The sequence below is a fragment of the Cryptomeria japonica genome, chromosome 7 (assembly GCF_030272615.1).
Source record: "Cryptomeria japonica chromosome 7, Sugi_1.0, whole genome shotgun sequence".
Taxonomy (NCBI): domain Eukaryota; kingdom Viridiplantae; phylum Streptophyta; class Pinopsida; order Cupressales; family Cupressaceae; genus Cryptomeria; species Cryptomeria japonica.
In genome coordinates, this window is record NC_081411.1 from 395,990,892 (window position 1) to 396,016,826 (window position 25,935).

Consider the following 25,935-nt stretch of genomic DNA (forward strand, 5'->3'; position numbering starts at 1 on the left):
AACCGGTATATGCAGGAATGGCATGACACCAGATTGGAGATACTGCAGAGATCATAAGAGAGGCAAGTGGAGGACATTTAGTCTATGAGTTGGAAGAGGCTAACACTTAACCGGCATCGGTGTTCCAACCGGTTTTGTGATTGTGTGATGAGTTATCACTGGTCGTGATGAGTTATCCCTAACCAATAGATTTGGCGGTAATTTGTTATGTGTTATGAAATATTGTCCAGATACACTGCACTTAGGAAATTGTGATGAGGTTCCTAAGCCGACATGAAATCCAATGTCTATATAATGACATTGTGATGAACTATTTTTATGATGTGAAATACAAGTGATAAGTTGATGCGAATTACTGAAGGAGTTGCAAAGTATGTTGGTGATATAGTTTTGAGTGAGTAGAAGAGGATCTATTCAAGCCAGATGTGCTATTTTAGATCATACCACTTGTTGTTTTCTAATCACTACAACAGTCAAATCCCCTAACCAAGTAAGCTCTAACAAGCTTCATTTTACAAATCCTCTAACTAGGTGATCCATTAGTTTGGGTTTGAAATCCTCTACCGAGGTTACTCCTACAGGGTACTACCCTTAATAGGGTATAGGGCACTTTGTAGACCTTAACCGGTCAATTACCTATTACTATAGATAGTTAACTTGTGAGTCCCATCTCACCATGGTTTTTCCCAGTTGGGTTTTCCACGTATAAACACTTGTGTTATGGTGGATGTTTTACTTGTTGTGGATTCTTTTATATCATTTGGATTGCATGCATAGTTTTAAGTAAACTAGTTAACTATCTTTACTGGTTTGTGTTTGAAGTGGTATTATTTTTGTTGTCATTGATTCACCCCCCCTCCTCTCTCAGTGCTTTATAAGTCTATCAATTGGTATCAGAGCCTAACTTCCTTAAGGCTTAATCACTTGGCAGGAAAACCTAAAGCCACCATGGGGATATGAGTTATTTAGAGATGGCTAGAGTGCTTGATGCAACCAAGGAAGAGCTTGAAACTCTGAGGGTCATATTTGAAGCTTCACAAATTAAAAGGAGAGAGCTAACTGAGAAACTATTGGAGATCTCTAACAATAGTTCTTCAAATGAGGCCAACATTGATGCATTGGCTGAAGAAGTGAAACTGAATGGTGAAAAGATAAATTTGAGGAGAGAACTTGAAGCTCTAACAATCCGCATGAGCCAAGAACTTGAAGCAAGGAGGGCAGTTGAAGACCTCATCAAAGAGAGAGATCATGAGATTTTGAAAATCAAGCAAGAGAATGCAGCTTTGCATGAACATTGGCATGAGGAGAAGTAAGAGAAAGAGACTTTGCAGTTAGATATTGAAATGGAAACATCTCTAAGAGAGACTCTGACAAAGCACAATGAAGATCGTACCAAAGAGCTTACTGAGGCTAATAGGAAGCTTGAAAAGTTTAATAAGAGTTCTTCTATGCTAGATGAGAAGATCCAATGTCAGAGGATGAAAGGTGACACATCTGGACTAGGTTTCAATACATCTGAGAAAGGAGAATCTTCCGGTACCAAGAGCAACATGCACAAAGGTAAAATTGCTCCTAAGGCTAACAAGCCTACTAGTAAGAAAGCTTTCAAACCTGTTTTCTTTATCTGTCACAAACTTGGACATACTGCTAATGTGTGTAGAAGCAGACCTAATGAGAATACATGCTATAATGCTAATGCTAGGTATGTGTCTAGAATATTTGAAGGTCATTGTTTCACATTTAACATTTATGGACATAGATCAGTTGAATGTAGATATAGAGCAAACAATCTGGCACCTCACATGAATCCAAGACCTAATGGTGACTGGAGAAGTACTTATGACAACCGAAGTAACATGAACTCATAGAAACCCTATGCCAACTGATTTAGTCCATATGAAATTGAAAAAGTTACAAATGTGATTTGCACCATTTGCAATAATTATGGACATGTGGCTATGAACTCTAGAAGGAGAATTTGAAGAGGTAATGCAGGACCTTGGAGATCATCTGGGATGGCTTGCTATCATTGTCACAAACCGGGACACATGGAAAAGTTTTGCAACATCGGGAAGAACAAACTGGTTAACCACTCTAAAGATCATAAAGGTAAGCAAAAGGTCAATGTTGAGGAAACCAGAGTGAAGATGAACAAAATCTAGAAGAAGAGTGATGACAAGCCTACAAAATAATCTAGCCCTTCACCCACTGTGGATAATCATGCACATGTGAACTAATCTTTTCAACAAGCCTAAGGGGAGAATAGCGGTAAATCTACTTCCAGAACACTTGAAGAGAGTGTTGTAAGAGAGTTTTATATTTCGAGTTGTTTTATGAAAATTCTTAATATCATTGTCTATCAGTTTTCAAAGGATTACTAACTAGTTATATACCTATCAGTTTAAGTGAGTTTGTTAAGCGGTATATTAGGGTTTGCTACCCTATAGGTTGAGTAATTAATGCAGTGGGTAAACTTATAAAAGCAAGTTTTACTAAGTTACTTTTACCCGAATTAAATTCAAAGAAGAGATTTTGAGCACCTACAAAGCGAAAGAGAGAATTCCTAGTTGATTGTGAACGAATTTGTGTTGCAGATCGAAAGTTGAATTGGATTCGAAGATTAGAGAAGGCGAAATGGGTGTGCATTTGAGAGATCAACATGAAACCCTGCCAGGACGAACGAAATAAGGTATTCTTTTGTTAATCTCTCTCAAATCAAGATTATCCACAATGGCATCATTGTCTACACAAGCAAAAAGACTTATGATTACTATCAAACCTATAGAGTCTATGGAAATAGACAAAATAGTATCATATAATGCATTGACACAAGTTCATGATGGTGTCATGATCAAATGTGATTTATCCAATTATATTGACTATAAAATTGAGGATCTAGGATCACTGTCAATCTATTCACAACTCAAATCTTTGTGTGATAAAAGCGGGAAAATCAAACTCGAGTACATTAGGATTTATAAAAAGGGTTTTCATAATGCGGCATATTTTCTTGAAGACTTTGAGGAAGAGCATTTTAGGATAATCCTTAGTCGTGTGCATGGAGAGAATATGTATCTTGATAGGTCACACACAATCACAAAGGAAGCATTTCATGAAGTGACTGGTTTTTGGCAAACTGGTGAAGTTCCAAAGCTGAGGACAATTTCGAAATATACTATGATTGCACTGACTAAAACCAACACTGACGATTGTGCATTTTTGGTCAACAACATTGCAGATCAAGCAGTCAGATTTGCAACTATGGTCATTGGTTATAGGATATTTCATTCCAGTAGGATGAATAGTGTGCCATCTAATGTTGTGCATGCAACATACACGATGATTGTAGAGAATGTAGATTATGACATGCGAGGAAATGAGGAGCCAATTGCTGTTGAACCTAAAATCAATCAAGAAAGACAATAGTCAAAATTTCAAGTATGGTCAACTATTGATTGGTTTACTCTTCTATTTTCTGAATTTCCTACCAGGAAATGGTGACATTCAATGGTCAAAGGACATACCGGTTACAACTCAAATAAAGAACAACACTCAGGTTGTAAAGAACACATTTCCTGTTGCCATGAACATATATTTTAATGAGTTCCAAAAGAAGATGAGCATGAGGTTAAGGCTACCTAAAGATGTGGTGAAACACTTTGCAAAAGACATCTATTTCACAGTCACCATTGACTTTTGCCTTATGGAGGTTGTTGAACCTAGGGAAGATGAGATGGAAGAAATGAGTTATGAAGTCAACTATGACTTATTAATTGGTTATGCGAACAACCTTTTGGCATCTCCAAAGGATATAAAGAAGAAAAGACTAGAAACTTACCAAGAAAAGATTGCACCTACTCAACCCAGTAATGCCAAAGAGAAGAAGAGGAAAGTTGAGCAAGCACCTTCAGTATCCACTAGTACAAGGGTGACAAGAAGTATTCAAGTCAAAAAGGAACCGACACCCAAACTATATGCAAAGAAACAGAGTGCTACAAAGAAGAGAGGTAGGAATCTCATTCTTCAAGAAAAATATGAGGATAATGACACTGAAGAGGACCTCAAGAAGATGAAATTGATTAGTAATAAAGCCAAACCAGTAGGAGACATTTCAAAGCAAATTAATCCTATTAATATTTCATCATACAAGCCTATGACTAATTTTGAGAGGACATTAAAAACATTAGGGAGGAAATGATTTGATAATATGAAAGAATATTTTGATTCATTTGATGAAGAATAGAAACAACAAATTGTTCAAGAGGTAATCAACCACTTGTGTCAATACTATCGGTTGCCTTGGGATATTGAAAAGGATATTTCTTATTCTTTGTATTCTATTCTTGTAAATAAGTGGAAAATGGTTGTAGAACAGGATCAAGAAATTATTGATAGAGTTTTCATTCAATATTTTCCTGAGTTGCCTAGAGATGCATTATTAGCATTGCTTGATAATTTCAAAGGATAGTTTTATTCTTCTTAGCTAAGACACTGGGAAATTGACTAGCCCTATTTCCAAGCTTGGCCAGTTGGTTGTTGATGCTTTTGACCAACTGAAATCACTTGAAGAAGCTGCATAGACCTTAGCTGAGAAGAATTACAGAAAGAAGAGGGGAGAGAAATTATTGACAGATATTGATAAAGGGAAAATTGCTTTATCTGTAAATTAATATATTTTGAGAACTGTTGTTGAAACTGGAGGAAGGATTTTGGCCTATACATCTAACGTTTCATTTTTCTATCCTAATTTGAAGAAGAGGCGAGAAGAGACAGAACAAGAACTGGAAAGGATATGTTCTACTTAAATACCTTTACAAGATTCAACCTTAGCTTTTGGCAAATCAGTTGATGATTTGCAACATCGGTTGAATGTTTATGATTGTGAACAGGCTAAGAGACACCAATCCTTGATAGAACTAAAGAACCAGTTGAGACCAAAAGTGGACATCTTACAATGGGCATACAAGGATGTAGAAGCAGTTTTTGTGACTCGAAAGATGAGCACAGTGGATGCAATGGAAGAATTCGTTGCACAAGTTATGACAACTATTGAGATCACTGAAACATTATTGGAAACATGGGATAATGATTTTACTCAGATGAAGATTATTTTCAGTGACATTTTCTTGAAAATTGTAGTGAACACTCCTTGAAAAACTTATATTTTTGTATATGTAGTTTTTGATGCAAATTTTTGATATAATATATATGTATTTTACTTTTCAATTTGGTATTGTTGTCAAAGAGGGAGTAGAAATATGTATGTACAATCTTTGTAAGCACACTTAGTTGTAAAGTTTTCTAAGTTTTTCCATCAATACCAAAGGGGGAGATTGTCGGCTTGATGATGATTTTTGTGATGGATGACTTCATGTGTTGTCATTGATGGCACATATATACACACATATATGTTCACATTGTCATAGTCATCTTAGTTAAGACAAACCGGTACTACTCCTAAGTCTTTGTCTTGTAAAACCGGTATTATTTGCATAGAGAAGTCCAATCAGTTTTGAAGTTGTCTAACTGGTATATGTAGACAACCGATATATGCAGGAATGGCATGACACCAGATTGGAGATATTGCGAAGATCATCAAAGAGGCAAGTGGAGGACATTTGGTCTATGAGTTGGAAGAGGTTAACTCTTAATCGGTATCGGTGTTCCAACCGGTTTCATGATTGTGTGATGAGTTATCAACGGTCGTGATGAGTTATCCCTAACCAATAGATTTGGTGGCAATCTGTTATGTGTTATGAAATATTGTCTAGATACACTGTACCTAGGAAATTGTGATGAGGTTCCTAAGCCGATATGAAATCTAATGTCTATATAATAACATTGTGATGAACTATTTTTATGATGCGAAATACAAGTGATAAGTTGATACGAATTACTGAAGGAGTTGCAAAGTATGTCGATGATGCAGTTTTGAGTGAGCGAAAGAGGATCTATTCAAGCAAGATGTGCTATTTTTAGATCACACCAATTGTTGTTTTCTAATCACTACAATAGTCAAATCCCCTAACCGGGTAAGCTCTAACAAACTTCATTGTACAAATCTTCTAACCAGGTGATCCATTAGTTTGGGTTTGAAATCCTCTACCGAGGTTACTCCTACAGGGTACTACCTTTAATAGGGTATAGCTCCTGACAGAGCTTTGGGATCTTTAACATGATTTGATCCTAGCAAAGAACTTTGTAGGCCTTAACCGGCCAGTTTACCTATTACTGCAGATAGTTAACTTGTGAGTCCCATCTCACTGTGGTTTTTCCCAGTTGGGTTTTCCACGTATAAACACTTGTGTTATGGTGGATGTTTTACTTGTTGTGGATGCTTTTATATCACTTTGGATTTCATGCATAGTTTTAAGTAAACTAGTTAATTGTCTTTAATGGTCTGTATTTGAAGTGGTGTTGTTTGTGTTGTCACTGATTCACCCCCCCCCTCCCCGCTCTTAGTGCTTTATAAGTCTATCAATATCATGGTGTGTTATGACTGACAAAACTAGGGGCATGGTCTTGTTTTCTTTTTCGTGTGTATGTTTTCTTAGTGAATCCCATGTTGTTCCCTCATGAGGTCTCAACTATCTCATGTTACACTAGGGCATATCTTATGCTTGTGGTTTTTTTAGCATCGTTTCCCGCAAAGTTCTCTATAACTTTGTGTGGTGCTATCCTAACTTTTGTGTGTTTGTTTGTTGCATCAGTCCATGCATTGGCTATTAAATCACCTAGGTTGCTCATACCCTGGTGCCTCATATACATTGCTAAATCAAAATAAATTCTCGTTGCATGCTAACCCATTTTGAAGGGTTCTCATGCTCCATGATCATTTCATGCATATCATTTGTTGTATTTGCATTCACTCTTCTTTTCCATCTGTTTGTTCTTTTTGGGGCATCGCTAACCCGTCCTTCATCTATTAGTAGTTCAGCTCGGGGCATTTTTCTCGCTCCTTTTTCTTCGAGTCACTAGTGTCTTATTGTCTTTGCATTGATGCTAATTAACGCCACCAGAAAGAGGGACAAAATGTAGACACCTAAATTTGATTAATTTAAAAAATTGAATTTAGCTATCCTGAATGCCTTTAATTAAATAATTACACATTATTTAATTAATTAGTGTCCCTTCATATAGCTAGTTAATTTCATTGCTATAGTCCCCTTTTAAATAATTATTTGATAATCATAAATTAATTAATTAATTAAATTCACCCCCTTCTTCTATTAAATACATCAAATGCATAATTTGACTATTTAATTCACCTTTTGTTATTTTCCTCCTTTTCCATTATGGAATTAATTAAATTAGTTAATTTCATTTCCTCACATGTCTCCTAACTCTAACCCTCCTCTAACTCTTCTTCCAAATCTAACCTCCTTGGCTAACCATAGGTTTTAGTCAACCTTATCCTCTTTCCCTCACTATATGTTTGCACATTCCTAAAATATCCTAAATTTTCTAGAATTCAAGGAAATTTTCCTAAAATTTGGGAAAATATCCTAATTACCTTGACCTTTGTAAGCATCTCCATATTTGAAATGGAACCTTCTTATTTGGGTGTCTCTTTCCCAAATAGGCATGTTTCTTAGGGACACATTATTCCTTCCAATGACACTTGTCCTTCTCAAGGACACATGTCATTTCCATCCATGACACTTTCCCTTATCAAGGACACGTGTTTCATTCTCATACCTCTCCATCTCCCATTCTAGCCTATTTAATCCCCTCATTTTCCTTCACAATCTATCCACTTTCATTTTCATATCATCGTAATGTCGAATTGTTCACCCATCTTTTACATCCATTAGCATTTTACATCCATATCGCATCTCATTTAGAATAATCCTCATCTTACATTTACTATCATGGAGCAAAGTCGAGCATCTAAACCATAGCAAGAAAACATCAAACCAGAAGACAATAAAATCAAGGGTTTCAAGAGATTTTATGTTTTATTTGTTTTCCATTTGCTTTTGAATTCCCTTTATCATGAGTTTTGTTGATTGTTGCATATGTATAGATGTTCAGTTTAGCATTTTAACTTTATTTATCTTGCATTCATAAGTTTTTGTACACAGTATCAAATTCAATCATGAGGTTATGATCAAGAAATTGACTGACAAAAAGAATATTTTGGTAAGTCCTAGCACATACAAAAAAATTAGTAAGCCTGCAACCATATATGTCAAACTTCAAAGAGATATCACCAATACCTTTGATGTCATATGTTGTATCATCTCCAAGAGTGATTGGACCGTGATGAGGTTCCAATGTGAGAAACCACATCTTGTGTCCACTCATGTGCTTTGTACCACCTAAGTCCACATACCATATTGAGGATGATTGTGAACCATCTTCTAAAGTGTGGGTTGAAAGCGCATACTCCTCTTCCAGAGAATCTTCTGCTTCAGCAACATTGCTTTGTTTTTTATGTTTGTTCTTTTGCTCCCATTGTGGTTTTCCACTTTAAAATGCTTTCTTTTGATGTGATTTGTTGGATGAGCCTTTATTGAAGGAGTTGTACCAACAATCTTTTACATAATGTCCAACTCTTTCATATATTGGATACGTCTTCAAAGGTTTGGATGAGTTACCGGATTTGAGAAGTTCATTGAATTGCTTTACAGGCTTCTTACCTTTATGGTGTGTGGTCTTTGTATGATCATCCTGATCATGTTCTTGGCTTATAGATTCCTCTTTCTTGAGTAGATTCACTAGCTTCTCAAGCGTGGATGTTGTCTTAATGACATTCAAATTTGTCACAAAGACTATATTTGGAAGTCAGTGCTCATAGAACAATAGGCACAAAAAACGCATCATCAATTGTTTTTCCCAATGCTTGTAGGGAATCCCTCAATTTTGAAATCCTTTTGAGAAAGGATTCTAACTATTTTTCATTCTTGATCTCCATACTGTGTAGCTAACTCTGAAGACTCGGGATCTAATTTTGATCATTTGCCTCATGCATCGTATTGAGCGTGTCCTATGCATCTTTGGTTGTGGACAAGTCGCAGATGAAAAGTTGAACTTCATCAGACACACTGAACAAAATGATCAATTTTGACTTTCTATCAAATTGATCAAATTTTTTCTGCTCATCAAGATTTTTCTTATGGTGTGATATGGTTCCATTGACCACATCCCACACTTCCTCAAACTTGAGTTGAGTTTTTAGTTTGGTATTCCATGCGGAATATTTTTTTCCACGTAGAAGCTAAGAGCCTGGAAGAAGAAATTTTTGAGAACTTCCTACCATTGTGCTAGCTAGATAAATATGTTATATTTCCCTATTTCTATCACTCAAGTCAACAATACATCACATAGGAAAGGAGTGAACAAAACCAACAAACCCTCTTTAAAGAGTTGACAGTTACACAATTTGTTTCAAAACATAATCCTACAAATTGAAGTTTGCATCAATCTAGTGTGCAAACAAATACCTCCTAGAACTTCTTAAATTTGCTTATTACACAAAATTCATCAATAATAACATGAGAAAGGTTTGCAGCCACCATTGTTGCCTAAAAAGTAAAATTGATCCGAATATTTTATTGGCTTGGACATTGTCATAGATATCAAGAAATTCATATAGATGGTGCAACACCCATGAAAAAAAAGGAAGGCCCATAATCCACACCTTTTGAATTGGTTGACCTTAGTAAAAAGGAGACACCAATCTTGGCTACAAATGGTAAAGTGATTCTAGCTATTGCAATTATCAGCAATTTTCTTCCTATTCACTCAATGGCACTAAAATCTAACTCCTAGCTTTTTTATGTGGATGAGACATTGAAGGAAAAAAGCATCCTCAAATCTGATCTTTCTTGTCTTAGACAATAGCATACACATTGCAGTATTTCCTATTTCAGATTGAACTCCTTCAAGCTTTAGCCCTTGAAGAATATCGAACACAAACTCCTTTGCTAAATCTAATGGAAACATAGGCCAATTAGATAACAACACCTATAGAAGATATGAAGAACACGGGCCAAATCCAGGATCACAATACTCTCACATGAACATAAAAAAGGATCCTCTAATTGATCCAAAAAAAAATGCTTGATGCAATAAAATTGGAGTCACACAGCTTGAGAAAATCTTCATGCAAAACACATGAATCAGATTCACCATCCACATAAAAACCTTGGTGCTTGATTTGAAATACTAGAATATGTGCCTCCTAGAAACAAGGGATGTCAATCCGGCTAACAATTGAGGTGTGGTGAAGCTGAAAAAAAGAAATGGCACCATGAATAAATGTCAATCTCAAACTATTGGGTCAATATGGAATGCCCTTAGAGTCACAATCACCAAACATAAGTGCCAAAACAAGAAGGGTCGATTTGTCAATGAGGAGGTAGATAGAAAAATGCAATGAGATAACTCTACAAAATGAGCTAATCTCCACACTATGTGTAAGCCGATTCATAGTGAGCTCATAAATAATATTTAAACCCATATGAGATTCTTCTTTCCATGGATCTCAAACACTTTTCCATGCATTTAGGAAGGAGTAGCTAGAGATAATGAGCATAAATATTCTATCCTCCAAAAATGGATTAGCAGCTTCCACTATGCAAGCCTGAACACCACAAAACCTCTAACACCTCTGAATTTAAATTGCACAAACCTAGGAATAACAATTTTCATTCCATTATTCTAAGTTGGGTGAAACAATAGAATGAGAAATAAATCTCACAAATTCCTATGCTCTGATATCATATCAAAAGCATTTGACTCTAAGTGATCTCCATTACATTATGATTCACATATATTATGATTTAACATGATGAATCTCGTAAAACACAAGTTCAACAAAATAAAAAATAGTATCCTAAATATGCTAACAAACAAAAAGAATTAACTATACAATAACAAACTAGATCGTGTAGACAGTGGTATAATATGCCAACAATTATGAGATAAAATGCAATGAATTTAATATAAATAGCTCATGCAAAAAATTCTACATATCGTGTAATGATCGCAATCACTCGTTGCAGCATTCATTGATTTGATAGTTATGATGTAAGCAATTAGTGGTGCAATGAATTATGATCTATAGATGTCTAGTGTTCCATTATTTGGTGAGTTTTTTATTAAGCAAAATAGGTTTTGAGGGGACCCAAAACTCCTTACATTAGAAACCAAAGATAGAGCATTAAAGCAACTAGACCAAGACTATTAACAAATAAATAGAACTGGTTGCAACAGAAAATGACAACATAGACACAGCAGCCAAAGAAAAGAACAACCAAAATCCAGCGGGGTGCTGGCGAGCACAACAACAAAAAGATACCAAGACCAGTTACATGAAAATATTGAGGCCATCAGTAGCCTCTTTCTCTAGCATCATCATGGTCTTTGCAGCTTCCTTGAGGTCGAGAAGATCTTGAGGCAAAGGTACCTCCACAGCCTTGGTGCTTTGTCTAGTCCTCCTCGTAGTGCGAGGGATATCCTTTGAGCTAGGAACCCCAGCATCCATCTCCAGATCCTCAAATTTCTTGTCATTATGCATCTTCTCCAATCTAGCCACCATCACTGACACTCTAAGCATAGTTGCACTATTCTCCATTATCTCCTTGAGTGCAACCTCAATTTTCTGCATTTTCAAGTTAATCTTCCCAAGATTTTCATCATATCTTTTCTTAAAAAGCTCAATAGCCTCCCCATTTTTCTTAAGGCACTCCAACATCATTCTTTTTTCATCTTCTTTCCATAGGGCACACTCATTTCTCTCAGAAGCACAATCTTTCCCCTTGTCCTTTATTCTCACCTGACCCTCTTTCTCCACAACCCCTTCCAACTTAGCTAAGGTAGTTCTCTGCTTAAAATGTAGAGTCTCAATTTCATGGAACACCCAGCGTTCGAAGTGATATAGATCAACCATGGCACTTCTAGCAATGCCCAAAATATTGAGCATCAGTTTAGTCTTGTCTTGTAAATCCTGGGAGTCCAAGTCCATCGGTTATGAGTCCTGGTTATCAAAATTTTGAGGAGGTAGCTCACCCACCATATCAGAATAAGATAAAATTATCTTCTTACCCTTCCCCTTGGGCTTCACCTTGTAACTAGAGGTATCCTCCCTCGATGAAACATCATTGTTCTTCTTGGGGATTCTAACCCCCTTCTTAGGGGGGGTAGAAGCAACGGCCTTAACCTCGAACTCAGAGTCATTGGAGCCATCACTAGGGGTATAATCCCCATCTTTATCTTTCACATTGGCCTTCACCCTATTAACCCTAGCTTCAAAATGCTCATAAATTAAAAGGTTTAATCCCTAATGAGCCAAAGGGTTCTTAATGTGGTCAGCCAAACAATCATTTAGGGATGAAACCAGATAATAAGGAAAGGAAACCTTATTCCCATATCTAAAATGATTGAGAAACACAAAATGGTAGCTTTAGACTTTAGTAAACCTCCCATCAACTGTAATGAATTCCATTATCACTTTCAACATTTTATGCCAGAAAATATTTACCTGGTTGGGAGCGAAGTAAGTTTTTCCCTTCTTGGCAAGCCTCTCCTTTTCATCATCAACCTTAGGAAACATTTTCACCGCATTGTCAGAAAAAATTTTGTCCCTAAAGAATTTGGCCCCCTCGATCGACAGCCCTGTGACCTCCGCAACCAATTTCTCATCCAATTTCATCATTTGCCCAAATAGAGTGACTTTCTTTTTGTTCCATCACTTAACGAAGAGTTTGGAAACATGGTCCTTTTTACCATGTAATTTCTCCATAGACGTTGTAAGCCCTCCTTTCTGCAATGTTCTCCACACTTTTTATTCCTTCTTCCAACCTTCACAGCTCGTTGGCTCATTCTTATTAATATTGCCCCCCATTGTTTCAGCAGTCCAATCAACCCCTCCTTCACCTGAGAAAAAAGAGACTCTGCAATACCAACAGAGAAACGCAGAGCTAAGGCATAGAATGCAATTAATCACCCACAAAGCATGTAGGGTAGTCCACCTCATATAATCTAGAAACTTCCCGCCAGCTCAACAATCATTTATTTTACAACTCGATCTAAGGGTCGTCATGAGATAATAAGGGAGTAACCTTTCGATTAATGCGATCAAAAAATAATTTATCCTTATCCTTCATAGACATATTGCTTTCACCTTGCAACTTGATAGGGGCCAATAAATTAACTCCTATGTTGACAAGAGTGTCTGCCAACTTATTTGCTTCCCTATAGGTGTGGGTTATGACACACCTATCCAAACCTTCAATAATTTTAAGGGCCCTTATAATAATGTTTTTAATTTTCCAAGAGGGCTTAGCCAAACCTTTAAGACAATTGATAATATTTAAGGAGTCACTAATACATTCAGCCTAAAATTCTGACAGACAGAGAAGGTATACTATGATCAAACTTGATTTTTTTTTGAAAAAATGTCCGATTTAATCGGAATTCCGATGATAATGCAACATTTGGTTTTGATGGAGAAGGAATTGGCAATGACATTAGGGTTTTTTTAGAAAAAGTGCCCGTGTTCGTCGAAATTCCGATGACCACGTGCATTACTTAAAAAAAAAAGAAAAGACCAAGTCATTTCATAAATCCCGCCTCTTTACAAAATCTCGCCTTTGTAGTGAACCTGTGGGTTTAATCATGGCGGGGAAGATCATTGGTGTGACAAACATGGCCGTAGCGGGGAACGGGGGAACGAAGTGCCACGGGCACAAAGTGCCAAGGGCTGGCACATAACCAACGAGGATGACCGCAAGGGAGCCCAAAATGGGCTGTGTAAACGGCGACGCCCGAGCCTCCGTCAATAGCAATAAGAGCTACAGATGGAGGAAGAAGTCATCTTGTCCTTCAATTTGTACATTTAGGTTCAAGGTGTGTAGGTTGCTTTTCTTGATTTCTTAAATGGAACCAGTTATGAATATGGGAAATTGCTTCTTCATCTTTCGTTTCTTCAAAATTAAGAATGATGGTAGGATGGCTAGAAGAAGACAAAATTGTTCTTCAAAATCTTCTTCTTCACTTCTATATCCCATTTGCACAATTAAGATATTGGCCTTCTATATGAATCTCATGAAGGAGTTTTGGCTTCCTAGTTAACTTATTTATTAACTAGTCTTCATTAGTTTACTAATTTGAAAGAAATTAGGAAAGGTCTAGTACCTTGTAGAGTCACTATAAAAGTTTTAAAAGAAGATTGTGATTTACCTTCCTCTAAACGTGTTACTAGTATAGGGAGATCCTCTCTCCTCTACTTCCTTGATCTTCTTGAGACCTATTCATTCTTATAGTATGTAGTTCAGTTAATTCGTATATCATACTAAAAACCCCATCTTCATTATTTTCATCATTGATATTTGAGAACAGATTCAAAAAAGTCATATTATTTATAGAGATATATGTCTTCTTCTACTACACCTCTCCATGATATTGCATTAGTCATGTAGACTAATTTAACAATTGTGTTCTTACAAGAGCAATTTGAAGTGATGTGGCAAAGCTTGTTGCAAATATAGTAGATTATAGTTTTGGATCAAGGCTTGGGATACTTGCACTTGCAAAGGTAAGTGTGCTCGGAGCATGAAAATGATGATGATTAAAGGATCACTTACAAAAAATGAGTTTGTATTTTTTGTGAGAGTAATGCTTGTGAGTAAAGGGCTAGCAACCAAAGGGGCCAGTTTAAGGAAAGTAAGGATCACGAGACTTGTTTTATTGCTTAGTAAAATTTTGAATATATTTGTTCTGATTGATGAAATGAATTATTTCAATTTGAGCCATATCAATGAGATGAATCAAAGAACAAGTAGCAATAATTGTTGGTGTAATAGGGATATTACCTAGCTACTTCCACTATTAGGTCATCTTTATGCCTTATCATTTAAGTTTACTAAAGGTATACATAGGATACTTATCACTTTATGTCTCATATCATAAGATTAAGATACTTTCATAATCTTATGATATCCTACATGTCTCATCTTGACCTATATAATCAAGGGGTTCTATTTATAATCTCATTCATTCATATTGTAAACTTGCATTCATTGATAGGAATATAGTTTATTCGTGTCATATTGATCTTCTCATTTTGTTGTGCTTTCCATTAGACCTCTAGATCTTGGGTGGCTATCTCCATAGTCAAATCTTAAAATATTTACCTTTCTAGATTCTATAAAAGAAATGGTTTTATCAAGAATATCATATGGAATAGCTTCTAAATATTTGCATTTGATAACAATATTGTTAGAGCATTTTGCTTTATAGGAAAATAATCTAAACTAGACTTTTTTTGTTCAAGCTAAGACAAAACAAAGTAAGGTAGTACAATAATCACTTTCTCTAAATTGAGATTTTTTGGCAAAATTTTCCAAAAAAATCTCTAAATTAGTCACATAAACATACTTTCTCACTATCTTCCCCTCCATATAACCCCTTGGATCAAATAAGGGTATAATTTTGAATGCTCTCAAGTTATACATAGTAATATCTTTGTCACATTGTTTTAAGTTTCATATCTCATGGCAGTGGTTACTCTTGTCATATGATTGCTATTGTGTAGATGGGTCCTTGAGCCCTGGTTTAATCCCATTTTTTTTTTATCTATATCAAAGATATTCTTGGCATCCTCACTCAATGGCGATCAAGCTCTCCCTACCCAGATTAACCTATCTCTAAATTTGGAAAATGGGCGCAAAAGTTTGAGTATGAGTACTCTTTGGTTATTTGTCATGCTTGTAAGGAGAAAAATAAGGATGAAACTTTCCCTATTTTCCAGGAGATTCAAAATATTGATTCTAATCAAGGGAGTTCCCCTTTGGATTGTTCAAGGATATATAATGCTTTGGATTCTAATGATGGATGTGCCAATGATATTATGTCCCTCCATTGTCTCAAGAAAATAGGATTTGGAGAGAAGGGTCCTTCCTTTGTGCTCAATCAAAGAGCTTTGGATCAATTTTTTAAACCACCCTGATTTTAGGATGGTTCATTTTTGCTTTAGTTATTCCGCCTCTTGTTGTTTTGTTGTTTTGGAGCTGTTTTGTTTTGTTGTTTTGTTGGGATTAATGCTTCATCTTTCTCTTTGCACAAGGGATTAGGGCCCTTTCAAAATCCCTTCTTATCTAATTAAAAACACTCAATGATGATGGATCATTGTAGTCCCCCCTCTATGCTTGGATTTAAAAATAGAATGAACTCTAACTACTTGTTTAATTCTAATAGAATATGACATTAGGGTACCTAGGTAGCATAAGAGGTTGTTCACTATTTCTCCCACCTTAATGATAGTTAATGTTAAGGATTGAATGAAACAAACTCTTGTTCATGGATCACCTTCTTAGCCTCCTATGGAAGTCATTCTTTGTGTGGTCTACCATGACCATAATCAGGGTCTTAATAAATGTATTAGATACTCTCTATTATCAATAAGAGAGTTATCATAATATAGTCGTGACGAGTGGTTACAAATAAGATTAGTGGGTCCATAGTTCCCAATTGGTTTGTACTTAGAAACATTATCATTTCTTAGTTGTATGGAAACTAAAAATTCATGCATCTAGCCAACAATACACACTAGCTATTATATGATTCCACTAATGAGAAAAGCCTAGTCAATCTTATAGTTTGTGGAATTAGTCATGTCCCTCATATAGAATATCTATATATGGAGTATTCTTGCCTATAGATTACCTATTATTTTGCTTAATAATGTGATTATTTCACATACATCATAAAAGTTCCCTTCTAATATGTTTGTGCATCAATCTTGAAACCATATTTTTATTAACCAACCAATGATAAGAATTATCTTAAACACGCCTCTATATTTGAATCCCACTAGCTTTGATAATCAACCATAATAACCTTAACAATGCATTGACGGCAACAATGCCTAATAAATCATCAATTGTCTTAGGTGAATCTAGCCAAAGCCAACCCATCAAATCCACTAATCTCCCTTGCATCCCAATCATAAAATTTTATGGTTGTTGGAACAAGCTTGGGAGATTTAGTTCTTCCTTTGCAAATCAACATACCCTATTTTGGTTTCCCAAATATTTACTAAATAACTTTGAAGATAAATTGGGAATAGAATCCATCATATAGATATTTCTTTTCAACAGCCTTAGAGGACATTGTTTTGTTTATCATTTATTATAATAGCTAATACCCAATTTTTTTATAAGATAACAAGCAAAACCTCCTCTTCACAAACTATGTTTTCCTTAATAATCCAAGAATGAAAAAAGGAACCCACATAAAAATTACTTACTCCATACCATGAAGGCAAAAGAACATCCAATTTAAAGATAGATGTACCAAAAGGAAAGAAATATCACCTCAAAATTTGTCTTGAACTTATACATTGAATCTATACACACGAGAATCACCTTAATAACTCTCTCACAACTTTCAATGCTAGAAGAATGAGTGTTTTCACAAGACTTTCATACTATGATATTTATATCAAGATTCACTTGCATAGTTTTAGAGTCAAGCTGACCCATTCTCATGAGTAGTTTACATGAACCCCTCATAAGAATGGATCACTTAGTACTCATTTCATCAAAGTGATGCTCATAGCGGTGAAGCATTAGGGATTCCTAGGAGGTCACCCATACTAATACTACTCTAAATCAAGCACGTTTAACCATGTAGATTGTCCCAAGATCAAACCCATTCAACTTGCCACCCCATTTGCAAAACCTTCATCAAGTGGTGTGCCTTATAAACCATTCACTATAGAGCAACTTTAGCTTATCCATTGACAAGTGGGAGGTGTTGATGTATTTTTTAAGCACATGCAAACATAGAATAAAATACCCAAAAGTATCTTATCCTCTCTTGAACAAAGTTACTCAAATGCTGGAGATTTGCTTAAGGATCACTTGAGACAACTCCAAGGTTCTGGTATGTTGGGTCACGATGTGTGGATAAACATAGTTGGTTGATGTGATTGTTGTTATCACAAGGGGACTTACGTTGAATTGTCGAATGCTTGAATAGCTGGAACTTGATCATCTGATATTTCAATCTCACGATGCTTTTTGTCCTAAACTAACTTGAATTGAAAGAAGGGCAAAAGGTGAAGTGTTAATAAAATCTATTCTAAGGCCTAGACTATAAGAAGATGGATGAATGATTAGATGGAATCCTATTGAGCGAGGTCTCAACATAGGGTTATATGAGATAGGGGTAAGTTCAATAGTGATTTCTCCTCTACAACCTTTGCCAGTCTGTGCGAAAATGAGAGCTTGACAGCATTCTTTCGCTTTTAGCTAGCTAAATTTTTCAAGAATTTTATCTCTAGATTTAATATTTCTTTTCTTGCATGAATCTATTAATTTTGAGATAACAGATCTTGCCTTCATGAATTGATCCTAGTTTATCCCTTTAATCCTGATTAATTTATTTAGAGTGTTTAGTTCCATTTTAATCCTTTCTTTTACAATTAAATATTATTAAAAAATTATATTATTGTTCCAAATTTTGTGGATATTTAGGAGACACAAATAAAATATAAATGTAATCATTCCATATTTTTGTAGGAGATATTGGAATGAGACTAATAGGAAGAGTAGTAAACATAAGTCACAATGAGCACTTTAGAATAAATCTAAACATTATAAGGAAGAGTAGCTTGGAAAAATAGAAGCGTAATTTATTTTCTAATATGCAAGATTATTACTTGGGAAAGAATCTTGAAAGAGGATTGAAAAGATTCCTTGAGCTAACATTGTCTCACTTATCCAAAATTATGAGGAAGGATTCATTAATGAAATGGTCATTAACAAGATGGAGAGAATAATAATTAGGAAGAGATAGATTTCACATGCTACTAGGTGACTAGATTGGAGAGAAACTAGAGGCAAATCATTTAGCTTGGCCATGACACAAAGTCTTAGAATAGATGCCAACCTTGGTGAATGGAATGAAAATCCCAAACAATTAATGAGTGGTGAGACAAGTAGAGGCATCTATAAATTTTGTTTTGAATAAAATAAAGAAAAAATGGGACTAAAACCAAGGGAAATGCACATGGAAAGGATATGATGAAAATCAAAATAAATAGTTTGAAGATAATATTAGTTACCTAAAGGATATTCCACTTGATTATTTGGTATATCATAACTATTTTGACAAATTTTGAAACCATTAGAGGTACCTTTTACTTCTGTAGATGAGGCATTCATTCATGTTGAAGTTGTGATAGCTTATTTGCCTCTTTATAGACAACAAATTATCCATACGAATTATCATATATACTTGTAAACTCCATCCCAAGCCACCTATTTCACTCTTCTTCCTTTGTGTACCTCTTTTATTCTTCCATTACCTCTTCGCTTACCTAAATTCAATCCAAAACATAGTGTATATAGCATCAAAAAAATTCCATATTTGATTAATATTATCCACAACATATCGAAAAGACAAATACCACACTTACTGTGTCATCAACCAAAAATAATTTACTTACATATTCAAAGAGTTCAATAATGGAGAAACATCTATGCGGTGCTCTACACATGTCCTTGAAGGTTCAAGAAATACTTATCCTCTATTGGTCCAAACTTTAAATCACTTTCCATGCATGAAAATAATTGAAACCATACACAATTTCCCACCCAATAGATTCTCTCAAACTAGTTTACTATCTTAACATAGGGTCAAGGAAAAGCGGGCCAAAATAGGAATCCAAGTGTCTTAAAAGCCTTCAAGACCATAGTGGTGAGGATTGAATTTCTTTCTTTAGTGGTATCTTTTTGTAGATTAATTAGTTGGGGATTCTATTAGGACCTTTTCCTAATTAAAAAATATATATAAAGATTACATCCCTAAATATTGCATTCATAATAGAATAAATTTCTGCAATATTGAGACTATATTCATAATAGATTTATAGTGATGAATAAAGAAAGATTTAATATTATCAAAAAATTGATGTTTTCTTTCTCCCAACCGTCATTGGATATTGGGTGATCTTTGAGGCATTATGTCAAATAGTTCATGTGCCTTATCTAAGCTTACATATTTTGCATGCATGTGTACCTAGGCAGTTGCACTACAACATCTATACTCACTAATCACATTTGGTTGGAAGTTTCTAAATCCATTTCAAACACATCTTGTGCATATCCTGCAATCATAGCATTCCATTAGATCGTGTTTCTTTGATGCATCTCACTAAACAGTTCATGTGCTTTCATGTCTATACTTCCACATTTTCCAAACATGTCAAACAGAGCATTTCCAACCGTAAGCATCCGATATTAATTGTCCTTACCTTCTGCTTTGATGGAAGCCCATACTCTGTTCCAAAGCTCCCATTTTGGCACAGGTAGAGAGTACGTTGGCAAATAAAACTAATCGAAATGGAAATCTATTTGTTGCATTGACTGCATTGTGAGGACGCTTATGTATTTCATCGACAACATAAAGCAGGAAAGGACATGAGAATATTTCCTCGGGGAGGTATTCTATGACAGCTGCGAGGTAGATGAGAGTTTCTTATGCCATTTGCTTTGTTCTATGCAGTCAAACGCGAGAACACTGTTTGAATTCAAATGCTAAAGGTGATTGTCTTTTCAATGGAAACAGACAGGAAGGGACGTCAAGGGAAGGAATGGGCCCACAACACACCTAAGCAATCAAAGCTTAGTGTGTGTTGTTTAAGGCTACCCCCTTAAGACATCATAATTGATTGGCTTTTCACTCCTAAGACCTTCAAAATTCTTTAATGGCTTCATTGAGTCCTTTTGTCTTCCAAATTCACCTGCACCAACTTGAATTCTCCTTCAATGCTTGATTGCCTGTTCACTTGGAATTGAATTGATTTTATAACTAAGAGATCACTTGAATTTTAGGTAGACCCCTTCAAATGACAGAGTAGGCTTCCTTTTATAACTTATATATGTCTTGAAAGCATTTTATCCTAATTACTTTAAATTAAAGTACTTTCTCTTCTATCTGGTATTGGTGGAGCAGATCCTTTTAGGATATGTAAGTTGAGAGTATTTTATGAAAGGTCCCTAAATGAATACACTTTAAACTGATTTTAATATACCTTGAAGTGTGCAATATGGAAGGTTTGTATTCTTAATCTCCTGCCCATTTCTTAATTTAAAAGATGATATCTTTATTAAATATCTTTATTAACTTGATTTCTCTTTCAATTCTTGATGAATGCTTGATTGCATGTTCACTTGGAATTGAATTGATTTTATAATTAAGAGATCACTTGAATTGTAGGTAAACCCCTTCAAATCACTTGAATTGTAGGTAAACCCCTTCAAATGACAGGGTAGGCTTCCTTTTATACCTAATATATGTCTTGAAAGCATTTTATTGTGATGGCTTTAAATTAAAGTACTTTCTCTTCTATCTGGTATTGGTGGAGTAGAGGTTGCATTGCATCGTCGTAGGATACATATTTCTACAGATACAACACAAGTTAAATGTATCCCAGGTCAATGCAAAGCAACCTCTGCTCCAAAGATCACCAAAAAATAGAGAAAGAACTTTAATTTAATGCCATCAAGATAAAAGTCTTTAATCAAGACAGATAAAATTTGAGTTTGATTGTCATCATTTACTTTGCCAAATTTTTCACACGTAACTCCTGAATCAATTTCCTACTCACAAGAGTTTTATTATGTCTCAAATATAGGGAAATAGAAGGCTTCAAATAGAAAACTTGAACATGCAACTAAATCCATTGACTAACCAGAAGAACAAAATTAAGAAACGATTTGATCATCTGAGAGATGTTGTAGACTTGCAGCTCACCAGCTAAGTTTTTGCGGGTAAGAATGTTTTTGGTTTTGGTTATGGTTGTGGTGTTTATAGGGAGACATTTACAAATTTATATCTATTTTCACTATTTAATGGTTTATGGGTTTGTAATGGTAATTTAATGTTCTTTCATATTTTTGTATATATTCTTTATAATAGCCTATTATATTGATTTGTTCTATTATGCATAATGGTGTGGGTCAAACGGCTTTGTCGTCGGTGCATGAAAGCATTGAACGAATTCTACTTTTAAAAATTACATGAAACATTTTTAATTTATTTGATTCAGTGTTATTTGCAAAAAGTTATTATCAATGATGTTTCCTTTCTCCAAGAATTGTCTAGGATCTTTCCATCAGATAATATGTAACATCGAATGACTAAATCTTTTCATTACAAATGCTTATTTTATTTAATTATTATCTGAGCGTGAATTAAAATTTATATCTATACGGAAGCAGAACATACAAGTTGAAGAGTCATGTGCAAGCAAATTTCCTATAAGAAAGCAAGCAGACATTATCTTGAATGACATGGAAACAAGCTCATCAACTGCCTAGAAGAGAGCAATTGGAGAATGGCAGAGGAAAGTGTTTAAGGGTGATAAATAGATAGATAGTATGCAATACAAACAAACAATGTCTGGAGTGTCTGATGTGACGTCTCTAATTTATGTCCAGAGGGACTAACTGGTTTTGGAGTTCCTGCGAAACCTATTGGGCCACGCTTGGAGGAAATCAATGTGTTCATGCAAGGAGCACCTTTTTTCTATTATGAGAATGATACTTTTGCACCGAGGGATATTTGGAAGTCAATATCCAAAAATTTATGTAGTGTGGAACAAGAGTTGGTGGACTCGAAGTATAATTGTCAGCTTTCAGAAGACCAAGAGGTTATGTACACAATCTCCCAATAGAAGAGCGATTTCAAGAATTACCTCTCCCCCCCATGACTATTCAGGAAGCACTTCCTCAAACAGAGGACTATTGGCCTCCATGGGATCAAAGAAAAAAATTAAAGCATAGACTCTAGACGATGTGGTGGTGTCCTTCATGAAGAACTCTACACTATAATTGAAAATTCACGAGGGAAATTGCAAGATAGTGAAGAGAAATACAATCTTGAAAAGTGGGAAGAATGGATCTTGGTTTGGGTGGGGCCAATTCAGGTGGCTCCTCTAGAGGTTGATGAGATAGAAATCATATTAGGATTTGAAAAAGATCACACTCGTGGAACTTCGTGTGCGAGTGATTGATTGTGGTGTTTGGGTAATGCATTCCAAATAGATACAGTTGCATGCCATCAAGATAAAAGTCTTTAATCAAGACATTACCCATTTGGAATGCAATTGTATCTATTTGGAATGCATTACCCAAACACCACAATCGATCACTCGCACACGAAGTTCCATGAGTGTGATCTTTTTCAAATCCTAATATGATTTCTATCTCATCAACCTCTAGAGGAGCCACCTGACTTGGCCCCACCCAAACCAAGATCCATTCTTCCCACTTTTCAAGATTATATTTCTCTTCACTATCTTGCAGTTTCCCTCGTGAATTTTCAATTATAGTGTAGAGTTCTTCACGAAGGACACCACCACATCGTCTAGAGTCTATGCTTTAATTTTTTTCTTTGATCCCATGGAGGCCAATAGTCCTCTGTTTGAGGAAGTGCTTCCTGAATAGTCATGGGGGGGAGAGGTAATTCTTGAAATCGCTCTTCTATTGGGAGATTGTGTACATAACCTCTTGGTCTTCTGAAAGCTGACAATTATACTTCGAGTTTGCCAACTCTTGTTCCACACTATAGAAATTTTTGGATATTGACTTCCAAATATCCCTTGGTGCAAAAGTATCATTCTCATAATAGAAAAAAGGTGCTCCTTGCATGAACACATTGATTTCCTCCAAGCGTGGCCCAATAGGTTTCGCAGGAACTCCAAAACCAATTAGTCCCTCCGGACATAAATTAGAGACGTCACATCAGACACTCCAGACATTGTTTGTTTGTATTGCATACTATCTATCTATTTATCACCCTTAAACACTTTCCTCTGCCATTCTCCAATTGCTCTCTTCTAGGCAGCTGATGAGCTTGTTTCCATGTCATTCAAGATAATGCCTGCTTGCTTTCTTATAGGAAATTTGTTTGCACATGACTCTTCAACTTGTATGTTCTGCTTCCGTATAGATATAAATTTTAATTCATGCTCAGATAATAATTAAATAAAATAAGCATTTGTAATGAAAAGATTTAGTCATTCGATGTTACATATTATCTGATGGAAAGATCCTAGACAATTCTTGGAGAAAGGAAACATCATTGATAATAACTTTTTGCAAATAACATTGAATCAAATAAATTAAAAATGTTTCATGTAATTTTCAAAAGTAGAACTCGCTCAATGCTTTCATGCACCGACGGCAAAGCCGTTTGACCCACATCATCTCTCGCAATCAGAATTTTGATGACAACTAATGAAATGCTCGACAAGGATGTTGTGCATCCGACGACACTCCTCTGTCAGAATTTTATACTTTGGATTTCGAGTTCCGACGATAGCCCGAGATCGCGATGGTATTCTTTTGGGGAATGAGCATCCATGGTGCCCGTCAGAAAGGTTGGAGGTGATGTCGGAATTGCGATGACCACAAGGATAGTCGGAACTTCCAACACAAAGTTTTCAATGGCTTTTTTTGTCGATAGTGCGACGAAATGTGGTCAAAATTCCAACGATTTGTCGTCGAAATCTTGACCCAAATGTACTAGTGAGTCTCCCTCAATCCAAACTTTTTTCAATTGCAAATTCTCAATAATTCTATTGCAAATTCTCAATAATTCTAAGGCTTTTCATAGCTGTCATAGCTTCAGTTATGTGATTGGTTTGGGAACCCAGAGGAAAGGCCACTGCAACCAAACAACGCCCTTTTGAGTCTCTTACCACTCCCCCCCAGTTGGCCCGGGGTACCCCATAGCCACCCCGTCCAAATTAACTTTCACCCATCCCTCTAAAGGGTAATTCCAGACAATATCTTTTCTAGATTTCTTTGCTTTGAACTTGCTAATATCATCCTCTAACCCCCACTCTGTAGAGACCCTATTATCCTCCTTAGAAATAGAAGTGGAAGGAAGGTAGCAGATGCCACTGCCAATTAACTTCATATTCTCTCTGATGGACCTACACACCTTGTCAAAAACAATCTCAGTTATGCAAGATGACTCCCTAAAAATTATGTTGTTCCTTTCCTTCCAAACATGCTAGGAGACATAAGAAAACATCAGGGACCAAAGGATTTTGATAAAAGAGTTGGAAGAGGGACACCTCCATTGAACAAAGAAATCTTCCACCTTATCTGGAAAGACCCAAGCAATCTTCCACTTATGCAAAATCATACCCCAAATCTCCATCGTGAAGGGGCAATGAAGCACAAGGTGAGAGACAGATTCTTCAACATTGAGACATAAGTGACATCTATTCGGAATCAAGAATCCTCTCTTACTTAAATTGTCAGTATTAAGGATTTTATTTTGGAGCAAAAGCTAGAAAAAAATATTAACTTTAGGGGTGAGGTTTTTGATCCAAGCCTTAGCTCAAACAGGAGGATGGCGCAAGGGAGAAACCATCTTTCTAACAGTAGAGGCCACAGAGAAGGAACCATCTGAGTTTGACCTCCAAATAAAAATATATTCAACTAGAGGATTAACAAACAAGGACAACAAAGCCTGCTGGATTGGAGAAAAGACAATATTAATTTCCTCCAATTTAACCCAAGAAGAGTTCTCCCAATAGTCAGAGACAAAGTAGCCAAATCTAGCCTTGCAAATATTGATAAAGGGCAAAAGACCTGGGCACAAGTAAAGGGGTTCATCAAAAATCCATACATCTTCCAAAAATTTGATGCTAGAACACTTTCCTAAAACCCAACCAGCTCTAGCTTCGTCCACCTTCTTAGTCTTGAGAATGTTATTCCAGATGACATAACCATATGGGATATCATAGGAATGAAAAAAGGACACTATATTAGGGACACAATTAATGTATTTGTTCAACCAGGCCGAATTTCATTCCTTCCTTTCTCCATAAGTCCTCCAGACCTGTTTAGCTAACAAGGAATTGTTAAAATCTTTTATAGCCCTAGTGTTGGCCATTTGGAGGAA